At 35.1% G+C, this 9,545-nt stretch overlaps 1 protein-coding gene across 1 annotated transcript in view; it reads right to left on the bottom strand.

Moving 5' to 3' along the window:
* The window catches only part of LOC111872031 (zinc finger protein 423), a 610,024-nt gene extending 601,299 nt beyond the window's left edge, over positions 1-8,725 (bottom strand). The window contains exons 1-2 of the mRNA XM_033754486.1: positions 7,413-8,725; positions 2,405-2,490 (exon numbers count right to left, since the gene is read on the bottom strand). The gene's annotated coding sequence lies outside the window, so the exon portion shown is untranslated. The remainder of the gene's footprint in view (positions 1-2,404; positions 2,491-7,412) is intronic.
* Between the last annotated feature and the right edge of the window lie 820 nt (positions 8,726-9,545).

The following is a 9,545-nucleotide window of genomic DNA, read 5'->3' as shown; positions in this document are numbered from 1 at the left end:
ATCGTTGAATCTGCAAAAACGAATCGCAAAGGAGAAAAAATATGCAGACCTGAGGTAATTGGGGAGTACAATAAACATATGAGGGGGGTTGACATGGCCGATCAAATGCTGTCCTTGTTCCCGCAAAACTGTAAAGTGTACAAAGAAACTGGTGTTTTTCTTGTTGCAAATGGCAGCGTTGAATAGTTTCATTCTATTCAAAAAGAATACAACAAACGAAAAATACAAGAAGAGAAAATACAAATTCAAAGATTTCATATTGGACTGTGTAGAAAAAATGACAGAACCAAACAAACAGTGCAGAGAGGGAGAAGAGTCAAGAAATGAAGTGGATGACGAAACTATTGCTTCAGACTCGGCCCACGACCTTGAAAAGACCACCAGTGAAGGACCCAGCAAATTGTCTATAGGGTGGCCTGAAAATACACAAAATGGTCCATGTTCCTCCCAGTAACACGAAGAAGAATGGTGCCATGAGAAAGTGTCGCGTGTGCGCTAAGCACAAGATTAGAAAAGAAACGTGTCGTGTGTGCAAGCTGTGGTGTGGCTCTCTGCAAACTTTCATGTTTCAGTGCTTATCACACAAAGAAAAACTACTAAAAAGGTATGAAAAGACATCTTTTGCATAAAATATTGTCTTTTTATTAGTTCCTGAAAATTTAGTTTTTAAAAACCAATTTTTGTTGAAGTTATTTAAAAAAAAAGTAAACACATGCATTTTAGCGACTTAAAGCTTAAAGGACAGGACAGGAGTGGCATTTAAATACCCTTCGCGCCAGACAAAGAGTTAAGAGTGAAAACTCTATGGACATTTATGCTTTATGTACTATCCTGGGTGACAAAATGAATCAAGGAGGTAAGTTTCAGTTTATACTTGAAGTATTCATAGGCTCTTAATTGCTATGTTCCAAAACTAGGGTACAGACTTTCATATGATTTCTAATAAGCTCTAAGTTAGTGAACCAGCAGTAGTAAGTTACCCCCCCCCCCCTTTTGTTTATTACAGCCCCATCTAAATGCCCATGGAAGTGTAAAGCACTCTCTTTCACAGGTTGATTGATTGCCTACTGAAGAAAAATTTGATGTGATCAGTGCTAGGTTTTTTTGTTTTAAGCTTCATATTTGCTCTGTTTCCTAAAAGAAACTTCAACCTGTGAATGTGGACATTTTATGGAGGTGCAAGGTATGCATGCATAACAATACAGAATATTCCTAGCATCTTCTATGATTTGCATGTGTTTTATTTGTTGACCTATGGGCATGTCAACAGCACTGTAAACCAGAACACATGGGGAGAGAGTTCGTGTGAGGAGCCTCTTTCTCTTCCATTGGACTGACCAATTTGCAGTAGGCTCTCAGATAATCTTGCATTTAAGGGAAAAAGTTTGGAATAAATGCTACTGAAACAGTGTTGAATAGCATGATGTATGTAAACACACGCAGTGCTTCACCATTAAGCCATAGGAATCTAATATTTGTAGTACAATAGGTGCTAGTCTTGGTTAATTTTGACATTAATTTGCGTTAAAGCTGCATAGATTGGATTTGTTTCCCTATTTACTATCCAGTATGTAGGGTGTGTATTTGAAAGAGTAATATTACAATGCATAATAGATATTGTGACATATAGATCCATTGCTAGCCAACGACTTGATAAACACCTTCCCACAGAAACAGATTCTGGGTAAACAGCCCTTTGTTAGGTAAAGCCTACAATATGCGACAACAGTAGACATCCATTGCTAGGCAATGGGCACATTATCTGTGAGGTCCGATCCAAGGCTATATAACCAGAAACCCAGGCCAGCTAGAAATAGTACGTAGAAATAGGAATTAAGATTAAATTTGTAAATATATGTAAATACTGACAATTGACTTACTAATATGGACTATGACTGACAGATGACAGACCCGACCTCTCGTCAGAGAGGATGCCCCAAACGGACAGGACAGTAACTTTCATATAAGGAAAAAAATCTGGTCATGAGCCCCAGCCAGGACTTGACACCAAGACAGACAGACTGACTGACCGTCAGTCGCAATGCGACTTGGACTTGGCTAGAAAGTAGAGTCAAGAGTCCAGTCAGAATTGAGTGAGTCTTAGGCAGTCATGGAAGAAGGGTTTGGCTGACGATTTATTGTGAGTTACTGTAATTTATTGTGATTATGAGGGATTGTACAGGGAGTGGTCAATAAATCCAATTTCCAATCTGAAACGCATCTTATAAGTCACCTATACAAGTGACAATATATTAGAGGTACATGGCATTGTCAGAAGATTGCATGAACTTAAATTTTGGGAACTACACTAGTTTTCAAACCAGCATTACAGAAATAGAAGCCTGGGACTTCCTTGACATATGGGAAGTCTTCTCTGATGACCTTGTATTTAAATATAGCTTACCTTAAGTACCATATTCTATAGAGCCTTGTAGACTTGTTATCAGTAGACTGATCTGCTACTCCACATCATGGGATTACTTTGCCTCACTGTAAAGCAAAGGCAGCAGTTAGTGCTTTCAACATTTCATACACTGATTCTTCATTTTTAATAGTACATCTTGCAGGAAGCTGCAGTTCCATTTCAGAAGTTAGAGAATTGTCAGATTTTAGAAGTTTGTAACTGCATTATTTTGCTGAGAGAATGAATAAGAATTATAACAGATACTACAGCGATTTGGACCCTGCTTTCAGTCCATACTATAATTTACATATTGATAGGGAAAAGAATGTTTCACTTATTTTTAAAGCTGACTAAGATTTGCTATTTCATGGTATTTATATGAAATGCTTTTTTCTTTATAAAAATTTTGACATTCTTATCTATCAAATTTATTTGAGTTGGATTTTGAGTTCAGAAGAATTGCTGTGTATAGTTTTCTTAATGCAACTGTGATGATCTGTAAGAAAATTGAAATGTGACATTATGGAAATGTAATGAATATATTATTATTATCATCTCAGGAATGTTGTTCAGGTTACTAAGTTTTTAAAGCATATGTCATTCTGTATGATAATGGCCAATTTTTGCCATTGACGTTTAATTATTAGCACACGTTCTTCATATAAGAAGTGTTCAGTTAGAATATCTGAAGTCTTATCCCTTGGAATCCTAAAATGCATTGTGCTTATGGAGTGTTATTTCAGTGCTTGTTGATCTTTATGATGTACTGGTAACAGTTTTGCACTTGTGTGATTAATCAGAAATAAAAGAATGCCCTACTGAACTTAATAGATAGGTCTGAAGGGTATTGTCTTCTGGGATATGCCATTAAGTCCCTTGAAATTCAACCAACAATTTTGCAGGAACATGTTACCTGCTGGTTTCTTGCTTGGCTTATTCTTCAACCGTGAAGATGGCGGAAACATGTTCCTCTGAAATGTCAATTGGCTTTCAGTGGACTACATGTTGGTGTTATATACTACAAGACAGAACACTTCATAACCAGGTTTATGAAACTCCAAATCAAACATAAGAGATGTCATATTTTTCACACTGGTGATGCTGATGTTCTTACATTGTCTATGAAGTATCAGTTTTATGGCTTGGGTATAAATTCAGATATTCATATCTGAGTACATGTATCCAAAATGACAAATGTAAAATCATAATTAGGAATGCTAGTCATTATGGTAGGCCATATTGATACTGGATATATTTATATTGATACAGAATCATGTTAAAAGATCAGGGCTTTTTTAAATTGCTTAAGTAATTAAATTCAGTCTTAAACGCTATTCTGACATATTTATATCACAAATTATCATACTTGCATGTAAATTATAATGCAGGCTCAAGTTTTTTAAGTTTTTTAAATAGTTTAAGAAACATAATTCAGAGTTTAAACATTACGTATATATTAGATTTTACTTTCATTACATGCCTATTATTGTTATGTTGTTGTTTATTCCTAATAACTAAGCACAATATCTCCCTGAATTTTCTGTAATTGATGGGCTTGTTTCTTAATACTTCATAATAAGAGTAATTTTATGCTACCAAGAAATTATGTGGTGACTCCATATTAATATCTAATTTGTTTGCCTGATATATTGTACTGATTTATCATTATCAGCTGACATCCCTATAAATAACTGGGAAGGTTGTGTTTGTAAAATGTGCACTCAAACTATAATTAATTAATTAATTACAGAGCTCCAAATCTGAAGTTATATGTATTAGAAACTCCATAAACAATAAGTTTCTGCTGCACCTTCTTGATAACCTATCACTTTAATAGGGAGAAGCTGAAATTAGCATCCAGTCAATATAAAAAATGGTTTGTGTTGTGCAAATTAATATAGTCATGATTCAGTATTAATAGGTTAATTATTCAGTAGTGTAGGATAATGATAATTTATTTAACATCCATAACTGTTGCACAGGCACAATTGGATAAGTCAATTAAAAACAGCCAAACACTACATGTCAACAACTCTTAAAAATGTACGAAACAATATATAAAGCAATGAATAATACGATCCCTTTTCAATCAGTAACCCCCAGCTGTAGCTTACCAACCATGGATGCCAACTCCCAGGAATTTAATATAAAGCAATAAATATACTTAAACCACCAGAAACACAAGTCAGTCATGTAAAACAAAGCATCACACGGTTAGTGAAGATAATCCAAAGACCATCTATATAATTCTGTATTATATCAAGACTAAATCGAGTTACAAACTTCCGTCTATCATTGTTACGAAAAAAACTCTTGTAGAGAATAAAAACAGTTTTGCAATAAATAACGTTTTAATTTATTTTTAAAAACCTTAAAATTTTCTATTCTTTTTATATCATTGGCTAAGTTATGTATTTTTATTCCCATTTTAATTACACTTTTTGATGGGCAGTATTGTCTAATTGGACATACAAATCCTGCTTCCCTTCTGTGTCATACTTATGAATATCAGAATATTGCATCTTATAGATCATATTTTTTTTATAAAGTACATGATCTCAAATACTATGAGCCGATTGTCTAGAAAATGTGGGAACCTTGACGTCTCACAACCCTATGGGCCTACACAGCCTGTTACAGGGATACCTTTACTTTCACTTACTTTACACGATCTCAAATATGTATAATGAAGTTACAGTTATATCTTAAAATCCCCAAACAGAGTTACAGTTATATCTTAAAATCCCCAAACAGACTTGTAGAAGAGATCCTGTTTTTTACTCCTTTAATAAGAAGTCTTAGACCTTTGTGTGTTTTAATTACTTCATTTACACCCCCCTAAAATATAATACCATGTTTTAGTATAGATTCAGGTTTTGTAAAATAAACATTTCTTAATACAGTTATACTTAACTGAGTCTTGTATGGATTTAATCAAATAAAGAGCTTTGTTTAATTTTTGACAAAGGTATTGTATATCTTAAGTTTTCTGTGATATAGATACCTAAAAATGTTAAATTTGATGAATAAGTAATTTCTTTGTTATTTAAATACAGAACAGGTCTATGAACTAAACAGGATCCTCTTCCATGAAATACTTTTGCTTTGGTCTTTTCTATATTTATTATAAGATTATTTGTCAAGAACCAGTTTTCTAATTGTTTCATAAAATATCATCTGCTCTCTAGGGACTATAATCGCGAACTAAAAAACTGTTTACATTTGAACTCTTATCTCTTTCATTCTGAAATATTTATTACAGGATGGAAGAAAGTTGTGATTTTTCGGTTGGTGTTTTTGCTTCGCTGAGTGAAGTATTCTCTGCCACCAAAAAATGTTGAAATTTCATGAACAAAAAACCTGAATTCGTACTTTGTCATTCGGAAGTTCTGATGAAACAGCCTCATCGTCCATTAATTATTTCCAGACTATAAGTATTCCTCACCGATCTTCCTTTGAAGCAAAGAACGAGAATTTTATGAATGCCTCGTTTTCTGTTTGGTAGTGTTCTCTTCTTCTAATAAGAATTCTGCAATAGCCAAATCATTTTAAGAATGGTTAAACATTATTGCTAGCAAGAGATTCGCAGAGAGACTTGTAGGTATCCGAAAATACAACTGATGATCCGATGTGCCTAGGTCAGTGTGAAAACCCGGTCAGCTGATGGTCCATTACCCGTCCGTGTCGTTACGTATGGAATGAATGGATCTCATTGTGCCACTGAAATTACGTGGGCTGCGCGCTCCCGAACTTCCACTTTGTCAACAGTTGCCAGCTGGCAGTACAGTAATTACAGTAAAAACAGACGCTGTCTACGTATATCATCTAAGACCTTATTCGTAGTTATCAAACTTCTATTTTCGATTTCCCTTAATTATTTTATTCATAATGACTGTATTTACATAATTGACATGGGAAAAAAGGCACTACAAACATTGCAACGAATGTCTGATTTGGTGGCTATTTTTAAGTATTATTGAGCACGACAAAATCTAGTTTCCTTCCTTAAGGGGTACTTTAACGAATAAATTCACACCATAAGTCACCGACACGAAGGGCCACCGACAGTTCGGAGGAATATTCTGACGCGTCGGCACCTGCTACCTGTCGGATAGTGTGAACAATCTGTCAATATCACATCCATTTTTGGTAAGGAAAAAATAAAACTTCCAACAGAAGGGGCACGGGCGCAGGTGGAAAGAACTGGGTACCCTGGTCCCCGTAGATTTTTAAAGAATAAAAAATTAACAGAAGTAGAAAATATACCACATATTGCTAATAAAAATTGAAAGCATTTTTTTTATTATAAAAATATTACGCGGTTGTAATAAGTTCGTCGGATTTTTTTTTTTTTTTTGCTGCCCCTACGAATATAAGCCATAAGAGCTATGACGACGTAAAGAAGGAACATAAAGAGAAATAATGAAACCATTCTGAGCTGCTTCCTTTTCCTCTAAACTTTCTGTTCGTGAATGATGAATGCCAACTTTTGGCATTCTTTTAAAAGCAGCGTAAAATGTGCGGGACGACCGAGCAAGTTAGGCCTATCTCCAGTAAAAATTTGAATATCATTCAAAGAGCTCTTGAGCAGAAGCTAACTATGCATAAAAATCCATTTTATGTAATTATCTGGAAAACCGCAGATTTACTGGAAGAAATAAAAATGTCTACTGGACCTTAAGTGTTTGTTTCACACATTTTCTTCCCTATCTATTTCTTGCCCATTTTAAACATCAATCCCTTCTTGTTCTAATGTATTTTCAATTGAATCGAATCATTCATAACTGTAAAACTGCGGTCTGAAAAGAAAGGTAGGTCTTTACGTGATTACATTTCCATAAATTAGGTTCCGTCTCACTGGCTTTACTACTGCTGCTGCTGCTGCTGCTGCTACGTGTTTTATTTTTCCTTCTTTGTTAGTACTTTATAATTGTCCTTTGTGCTGTTGAGTAAGCAGGTAAATGAACAGTTTCATTTCCCAAAGTACTGTCCAGGCAGAACATCTTACATTTTCATTGCCAAAGGATTGAATTGTTACTCTGTCGTCTTGTCTCGTCATCCATTGCTTCTTTGTACAGAATTACACACTGCCCTTCCATTTTGTTTTCAGGCACAGAAATTATAAATCCACTACAATTACACTTTATTGTTTCACTGTATCTTCTAACAGCAGTATCGTATTAGCTAAATCATTGTAATAATATTGTTTAATCGTTATGGCTACCAAGAGATTAACAGAGACGCGTCTTTCACACATGTACTTGACTATACCGGTTCAACGCGCCTGCTTATTTGCGAACAAGGCACCGAACTGTATTTGTGATGATCGGTGCTGATCGTGCTGATACTCCGTTCTTGTCGGAAACTTTATGTGCTGTGTGAAGAGATCTAAATCTAACATATTTCCCTATGGAAGAAGAGCGCAATATTATGAGGAATACGGAACAAAGATAGCAGCACTATACATATTACTGAATTTGATATGAACAATCGGTCGATGTGGATATTACCGATATGACTGCATTCTATTCACTGTGACGCCCAGCGTTCTTTCAAAGTTATGGATAAAGTTTACAAAAACCATTCGAGCAAACGCTGCACAGATCACCCGATTTAGAAGTAGGCATAATTTATGTGATCTGCGGACATTTCCTTAATGCTGCGAAATTCACAATGTTTCGGTAATCAGCTGTCATGAACGGTCATGAAAGAGTAGGCTACAATCCGTTGTCACAAGTTTGCTTGATGGTATCTTAACAACTGGGCAAATATTTAGACAAATCTGGCTTTCAAAAAAATCCTATTTATATTAATTAAATCAATCTATTTTTATATATTTAATATGTAACTAGAGCACAAAAAAAAATGTAATTTACTATGGGTACTTTCAATATATCTGTAGGTAACTATGATTATATTTACATGAGCTCAACCAGGTAGTACTTTTAAGAATTAAAATTTCTGAGCATATGCCAAAAACTTTGGTGAAATTTAAAATAAAAAAGTAAGAAGTATCAAAAGTTTAGTGCAGTATGTTCCTGGATATATTTATATACAGAAACACTTCAGTGGTCAGTAACACAATAATCAAAGGAACCTTCTGTCAGTGTCTAGTACACTAACATACACGTATTTGGTTATTGCATTATGTTTCGAATAAAAAATGTGACATGTTGTTTACCATGAAAAGGATGTTTTTGTTATCTAAATATACATTAAGCTGAAAAATGGAAGATTTCCCAAAATCATGTTTGACAGAATACAATCTTCTGGAATGTAACACCCTGTAATCCAGTAGAAATTCATGATTTATTTAGACCGTCTTGCAGTGCATACACTCATCTATCTCCTTCTCACACTCGCACTACATGTTTTGGCATAATAATGCCATCTTCAGGTGCTTACTCATCCAGTCAAACTAGTTCATTGCATGCCTTGTCCTCACATTAAAATAACTAAAATATATATCTATCATATATACTAACAAATGTCGAACGTTAAAAATATTAAAATTGTTCAGGATTCCACATCGCTACATCGCACCTCACTATGCCAGTCACGTCCATTCTCCTCTGTTGGAGCACTCTTTCACTATCGTGTGTGTGTTGTGCTTTAAGGCATTCAATGAACTAGTTTGACGTGGATGAGTAAGCACCTGAAGATGGCATTATTATGCCGAAACATGTAGTGCGAGTGAGAGAAGGAGATAGATGAGTGTATGCACTGCAATACGGTTTAAATAAATCATGGACTTAAATCAATGCAACAGGATGCTAAAATATAACATCAGTAGAAATTCGCTTACGTGTTTTGCTTTAACTTGCTTCCTGCTCCCTACTAGGTACTTGTTTGGCTCACCCTTTGGCCTAGACAAAGGAAACAGAATTTCCTTTGTGGCGTCTGTGAATTTCTATCAGTTTACATGATTTCACATCCAAGAAGGTACTCTTCAGTCACTACTGTGAAAACCTGACATCAAACCATAATATGGGCTGCTTGGCCTGCCAATGAGAGTCCAAAAGACTTATTGTGCGAGAACACCAGCAACAATGGGTTTGATATGGCTATCATAGCTTATTTTCCCGGTAAAAGAGTGCTATACATCAAATGTCTGTGCAATACAGTGCACAACAGGTAGACT

The sequence above is a fragment of the Cryptotermes secundus genome, unplaced genomic scaffold (assembly GCF_002891405.2).
Source record: "Cryptotermes secundus unplaced genomic scaffold, Csec_1.0 scaffold87, whole genome shotgun sequence".
Lineage (NCBI taxonomy): Eukaryota > Metazoa > Arthropoda > Insecta > Blattodea > Kalotermitidae > Cryptotermes > Cryptotermes secundus.
The sequence above is the reverse complement of the archived record's forward strand: the minus strand, read 5'-3'. Positions and strand labels throughout refer to the sequence as shown.